Raw genomic sequence first — 7500 nt, 5'->3', positions numbered from 1 at the left:
GGGTATATTACAACTACGGCGATATTCCCAGAGAATTTACCTTAAGGTACCAGAATTCTAACTCCTGGAGCGAATAGCCCTCGTGAAAGGGATATCGCGACATATCAGAGGACGTATTCTTGACACGCCACATGGCAATCTGCACCCCGAACAGAGATTTCGTCTCGCAGGGGGCAATTGGCAAGAAACGAATTCGGGAAAGAATAAGGGGGAGCCGCTCCCAAGGCTCCCTATCTCCCGTTTCGTAAGCGTGCCTGGCGCCAATCCTGGCGCCATCTGTATTCCTTGTAGCGTACACGAGGTGCTACAGATACTGTATGTAGGGAGGGGTCCTACAGCCCTTTCTTAGAAAGGCAAGGGCGGGTCCATCAGGACGACATGGCCATCTCACCCAAAAATAGATTTTTCGCTTCGCTCAAAATCCGTTTTTTGGGCTCAAGCCATGTCGTCCTGATGGAAGTATACCAGAGCATTACTGTATCTGTGGATTCTCAGAACGTGCCGTACTCCCCGGAGGTAATTTTTCCCGGTCGACTAGACCTAGAGACCTAAGATGTTACCGTTATACATCTTTTCAACTAACTATAAACCATGTTAGAGCTTCCTGCCCCCTACAGGGAAGAGTCCTACTAGACTCTGGAAAAGTCTCGAAGAGTACATATACCTATGTATGACTACCAATCAAGCTATTATAGTGGTCTCACCCTATATTAAGTAAAGCATAGTTTGTAAAGAACCACTGCGTCAATATAAAATATCGACCAGTTATCCGCACAATACTTGTATTGGACAAAGGTTTATATCCGCATAGGAAGAAACTAGTAAAACCGCCCTCGTCCCCTTACGGGACGGAGTCCTCCCGTTAAGGGAATCATAAACCAATGCAACATAGCTTGCATAAAGGAACAATTCTATTAGAATTATCCCAGATAAGGTACATAGAATAAATGCTCAATTATACCAATAAATTGACACAGGTGAAAGAGACGCAAGGTTCTCAAGAACAAGTTTATTGACAGACAATAAATAGACAGGTTAACAACAATTATATATATATATATATATATATATATATATATATATAATATATATATATATATATATATATATATATATATATATAAAAAGAGGATAACCCAAAACTTTAAGCATAAGTATGATAGTAAACAGAACTTGTTTATCTGAAAGAAAAAACATCAAATGCCACTTTTTTAAGATACCGAGGTATCAAGTCATAGAAGTCTGTATTACAAATCAATGACATTAGCGTTAGAAACGCTCGGCACACATGTCTGCACTTATGCTAGGTTCACCTTTGGAAATGGAACAGTCTATATGGGCACTCGGTGCCCTCATTTAGTTTGTAGTACAGTATGTACCTACACCCTCACCCTGGACTTAATCGTCCCAATTAAAGCCACTGTTCCTCGCAGAGTTAAACAGTAGGGTTAACAACGCGACCCACTGCTACCACAGATCTCTTTAGTTCCTCTACTTGCTTCGCATAGTGGCGAAAGAACACTCTGGAAGACTTCCAGCCAGTGTATGAACGGAGATGTTCAAAATCCATACAATTAAAGAAATTTAAGGATGAGGCAACTTTCCTTGGATCGTGACCTGCGGGTGTACTGTCAGGATCCGCTCTGCGAATAAAATATGTGATTTTCGCTCTGAGTTGATTCAGAGATAAATTTGAGCCTGATGTTTCTCCCCTGAATAGTTGACCACCCTTGAAGTCTGAAGTTCTACGAAGATAGACCTTTAGGCATTTTACTGGACATAGAGATGCATCTTCTTTCAGAGGGCAGATTCTCCAGGGACCCCACCTGTTGGTGGGTAACTCATTCTTGGCGAGAAACGTAGGATCCGGAAACAGGTTCAGTTCCCCCCCATCCAGGAACTGAACACGACCTGCCTCTCTCGAGAGGGCTACAATCTCACTAACCCTGGCCCCGGACGCGAGTGCAAATAGGAAAATAACTTTTTGTGTCAAATCCTTTAACGCACATTCTTCATTGCTCAACAGAGAAGCGAAATGAAGAACTTTGTCTAAAGACCATGAAATGGGCTTTGGAGGTGCTGAAGGTCTGAGCCTAGCGCAGGCTTTCGGAACTTTATTAAAGATCTCGTTACCTAGGTCGACCTGGAAGGCATATAGAATGGGTCTCGTCAAAGCAGACTTACACACTGAAATCGTGTTAGCTGCCAACCCTTGACCATGGAGGTGGATGAAGAAAGATAAGCAGAAGTCTGTCGAGATCTCCTGCGGACTCTTCGCCTTGACAAAGGCCACCCATTTTCTCCAAGATGACTCATATTACCTTCTAGTAGATTTGCACTTATATTCCTCAAGGAAGTCTATGCTGGCTTTCGAAATCCCGAAACGCTTTCTCACTGCAAGGGAGAGAAAATCATGAGCTGCAGGGTCCGGGTTTTCTGTAATGAAGCGCAGACAGTCGACTTCTGGACTCGCTGGGTCAGAACTGGATGTGGTAGCGGCACAAACTTCAGCTGTAGTTCCAATGCCAAGGGGAACCACACGCTGTTCGGCCACTTGTGGGCCACTATTGCCGCTACCCCCTTGAAGGATCTCAGTTTGTTGAGGACCCTCAACAGAAGGTTGTGAGGAGGGAACAGATAAATCCTGGACCATCTGTTCCAGTCGAGGGACATCGCGTCCACTGCTTCCGCTAAGGGGTCCTCGTACGGGGACACGTACAGGTGCAACTTCTTGTTGTCTTTCGTCGCAAAGAGGTCTATCTGCAGTTCTGGGACTTGATTCAGATTGAAGGAGAATGATCCTGCGTCTAAGGACCATTCCGACTCTATCGGTGTGAACCTGGATAGAGCGTCCGCTGTCACGTTGCGGACTCCTTGAAGGTGAACTGCCGACATGTACCACTTCTTCTTTTCCGCCAATCGGAAAATGGCCAACATCACCTGGTTGAGAGGTGGTGACCTCGACCCTTGTCGATTCAAGCATCTCACAACTACCTCGCTGTCCATCACCAATTTTATGTGGATCGAGTGACGCGGGGAGACTTTCTTTAAGGTAAGGAGCACTGCCATAGCTTCTAGAAAGTTTATGTGAAAGGTCCTGAATAGCTTGGACCAAGTCCCCTGGACTTTTTTCCGATGAGAGTGACCTCCCCATCCCTCCTTTGAGGCGTCTGAGTGAATCGTCAGCGAGGGGGGAGGTGGCTGAAGAAGAACCGACTTCTTTAGATATCTGGCTTGGGACCAAGGTCTGAGAAGAGTACGTAGCCGAAGCGGAACTGGTCTTCTCAGATCTCTTCGTGGGTTTGATGCATAACTTCTCCAAACTCCGGTTGCATCCTTTAGCTGTGCTCTTAGCACTGGGTCTGTCACCGAAGCAAACTGGAGAGAGCCCAGTACCCTCTCCTGTTCGCGTCTTGATATCTTTTCGGAATCTAGAAGTCTCTTGACAGAACCCGCTATCTCCTTCCTTTTCTTCGCCGGGATGGAGAAACGGTGTGACAAAAGGTCCCAGTGGATTCCCAGCCACTGGAACTTTTGAGATCGAGAAAGTTGAGACTTTTTTCTGTTGATCTTGAAGCCTAGGTACTCTAGGAACTGGATCACTTGACTGGAAGCTTGCAAGCATTCTGTCTCGGATGCTGCCCACACCAGCCAGTCGTCCAGGTAGGCTACTATCTGAATTCCCTTTAGGCGTAATTGTTTGAGAGCTGCGCTAGCAAGCTTCGTGAAAATCCTTGGGGCTATGTTTAGCCCGAATGGCATGGCTCTGAAGGCGTATAGTCTCCGTTGTAGCCTGAACCCTAGGTAGGGGGAGAGTCGACGGCTGATTGGGATGTGCCAATAGGCGTCTGACAAGTCTATAGAGACTGAGTATGCCCTCTTGGGCAGTAAGGTCCTTATGTGTTGCAGTGTTAGCATTTTGAATTTGCAATTCACTATGAACTTGTTGAGTGGCGACAAGTCCAGAATGACTCTGACCTTTCCCGAGTCTTTCTTGGGAACACAAAACAGCATCCTTTGGAATTTGATGGACTTCAACTTTCGGATCACATTTTTCTCCAACAGTTCTTGAACGTACTCCTCCAGAAACGGGGTGGAGTGTTGGAAAAACTGAAGGCACGGGGGTGGAGTGCTGTACCAGCTCCAGCCCAGTCCATTCTTGAGTAGGCTGTGGGCCCAGGGATCGAAGGTCCATCGATCCCAAAATTTCAGAAGTCTCCCTCCTACCGGTATCATTTCACTTGGACTGCCGTCCCGAGGTCTTGCCTCCCTGACCACGACCACCCCTGAATCCCCTTCCCCTTGAGGGGCGCCTAGACGAGCCTCTGGCTGTTCCTCTAGGCTTTGCTCGAAAGGAAGAAGACTGCCCTTCGAACGTTGGGGTGAATGCCGTGGACTGTGTCGACACAGCCTGGGGTACCCACTGAAAAGTGGTCGGGGTTTGTGCCACCATCTGGGGCACTGGAGGCAATGGCAATTGCAGTTGCTGTTGCTGTCTAGAGGCCTTGGCTGGCCGAGACGGTAGCCTAGTCTTCATAGTCTTCCTCTTTGGTTGAGGACCCTCATCCGGGGAAGACTTTCTTTTGATAGCCAGGCCCCACTTCTGGAGAAGGTTTCTATTCTCCACGGCGGCCTTATCAACAACTTCTTTGACCAAATCGGTAGGGAAAAGGTCTTTTCCCCAAATGTTGGAGGAGATTAGTTTCCTTGGCTCGTGCCTCACCGTAGCCGCGGTGAACACGAACTCCCTACAAGCTCTCCTCGCCTTGACGAAGCCATAAAGGTCCTTCGTCACTGTGGCCAGGTGAGTCTTAGCCACCACCATGAACATTTCATGGACCTTGGGGTCACTTGCCATCGTCTCAAGAGTAGTCTGAAGAGACATTGAGGCAGCCAGTCTTTCTTTTGTCTCGAACTCTCTTCGCAAAAGAAAGTCAGACAGCTTGGGGAGGTCCTCGCCGAACTGCCGTCCGGCAATATCAGCCTCCAACTTTCCCACTGAGAACGTCAGATGGACGTCATTCCATTCTTTGTGGTCCATAGGCAGGGCCAGCGACAAGGGTTTACACTCCTCCAGGGAGGGGCAAGGCTTGCCGGCCTCGACTGCTTTTAGTACAGCTGCAAACCCTTTCTGTAAAAAGGGGAAGGCTCTAGCAGGATAGGACACAAAGGAAGGGAGCTTCTTGCTCAATGCAGCTACCTTCGAGTTAGAGAAGCCCCTCTCTTTCATCGAGGATGAAAGTAAAGCTTGAGCCTTAGCATGGTCCATCACTATGACCTCCTTCGGCTCTGTTTCCTCCTTTGAAGCTGGTTCCTTTCTCAGCCGGACATAACAGTCCGGATATGATGCCTTGCTGGGCCAGAATTCCACCTCCTCTAGGGGAACTGAGCCCAGCTTATCCGAGATGACGATCTTTTCAGTCGTCATCGGCATGTGCTCAGCATACCTCCATGGGTTAGCATCTGAGCACAAGGGAAGGTCTTTCACATTGAGCCTTTTCTGGGGCCCATGTGATGCTGCAAGGCACTGCATCCGCAGTTCCATAGCAGCCGCCTTCTCCTGATCCTCCTTCTGCATTTGTTGGATCATTCCAATAATAGAAGAGAGGGCCTGTCCCAGCTCTACTGGGAGACCAGCCGATGTTGAGGGAATAGGCTCCGGAATCTGAACCGGAGTAGCCGACACATTGTCGACCTCTTCCTCTACGACGTCCGGGGCTTGAACTTCATCCTGGCCTCCTGCCAGGAGGTCTTCTTCCAAACGCTCGTCCACGTCAGACATCCTGTCATCTAACTGGATGTCTTGCATCGCGACCGCGACTTCAGCATCCACCTGGATCTGACTTTGGGGGATCTCCTCTTGAGGCTGGGGAATCACTGCATCAGCTGATGCCTTAGGGAGAAGATACGCCCTCATCTTCTCAATTGGAAGATAAGGGCCAGAGGTGTTCTTTTGGAAGCCCCTTACCCAGGTACGAAGCTTCTCCCTTGCTATATCCCTTGATTCCGCCGTCCTAGGGGAATCAAAGGCCTCAGTAATCAGGTTAGTGCACACAGTACATACCTGAGGGTCCCAATACCGGAGATCATCCTTGGAGACAGCGCATGCTGCGTGTCTCCTACAAAACTCATGTCCGCAGAGGTTCTTGCTGCGGATGTTGCAGAAAACATTTCCGCACTTCGGAGGGTCCTCCTGTAAAGAGAAGAAATTTCCATGAGTATCAAGTGAACTATGTATCACTGGATATGCATAGTATAGCATAACAATTCAGAAAGGAAAGACACACACTTGTGTTTCCATCACAACCCATTGTTGCAGCCTTCCAGATAATAAAACCAAATGGTTAATCTCTTCTAGAGTAACCAATGCAAAGTTTCCAGAGGAAACAGGTGAAGCTCACACCTAAGCAATGATTTTAAAATCCTGGATAATAGACAGGAAAGAACTCACTTTCCTATCTGTAGGGCAACAGCAAAGGACTGTGCAAGAAAACACAAAAGTGTTAGAACACACAGTGCTGTACCAAAACCCATACTATAGTTTTCTTCTTACTGTATATGTTATACTGAAGAATACTGGTACAGTATAGGAGGATACTAGCTTTAAAGTATACTACTTAACAGCTATAAGGCGGCAGAACGCTGGTTCAAATGCATGTGCCGGCCGGCAGCAACTGCCGGCCGGCAACAGCCAATGTCGGCCGGCAATGACTGCCGGCCGGCAACTACACAAGGTAGTACCCGGCTGCCGGCCACACTCTTGGTGACCGGCAGACAAGGGCTGACATTAGCCGGCGGCAAAGGTACAGGACCGATGCCAGCCGGCAGCAAAAGAACCAGAGGACTACAACCACCCGGCTGCCGGCCTCGTAGGCCGGCAGCCGGGTCGGGTACAGCACTAGAAGAAAAACAGAATGGATGCCGGGATAAGAGTGTACACTACCTCCAAGCCCGGCAATCTGAAAGAGTGCATATAAGGAAGGGGAGAATCTAATTCAGGCTTCCTGACCAATGCCGTCTGGCTCTACAGGCAGGCATGGATAAGGGACCAAGGGAGGTCCGGGCAGCACTCAAAATAGAAGACCCTTGCCGGCCGGCAGCTCTGCCGGCCGGCAAGGGGCTGAGTCAATTCCACATCCTAACCTATTCTAGGTCCAGATGTAGAACGACGTACAGTACTGTAATGGCTAGGCCATTACGGAGATAGAGGGGGAAGGGACAAAAGAGGGTCCTACCAACCTTGCTTTAGTGACGGATCACCCGCAGCCAAGAAACTCATCTTAGCCTAAGGGAGATCCAAGGGGGGAGGCCAGCAATACTTGCCAGCTCCCAGAGCACCAAAGCAAGGAAGGTGTTGCTACTCCCAGGAAAAGAAACTTATCCTCCCCCGAGAACAGCAACAAGGACTAGTCTGGTAGATCACAAAAGAAGGAATCATATCCACAGAAACCTTCGGTAGTGACCTGAGGAGGCTAAGCCACCTCTGTCTGTGTCAGGCCA

This window comes from Palaemon carinicauda, chromosome 13, assembly GCF_036898095.1.
Source record: "Palaemon carinicauda isolate YSFRI2023 chromosome 13, ASM3689809v2, whole genome shotgun sequence".
NCBI lineage: Eukaryota > Metazoa > Arthropoda > Malacostraca > Decapoda > Palaemonidae > Palaemon > Palaemon carinicauda.
Note: the sequence above shows the minus strand (reverse complement) of the source record.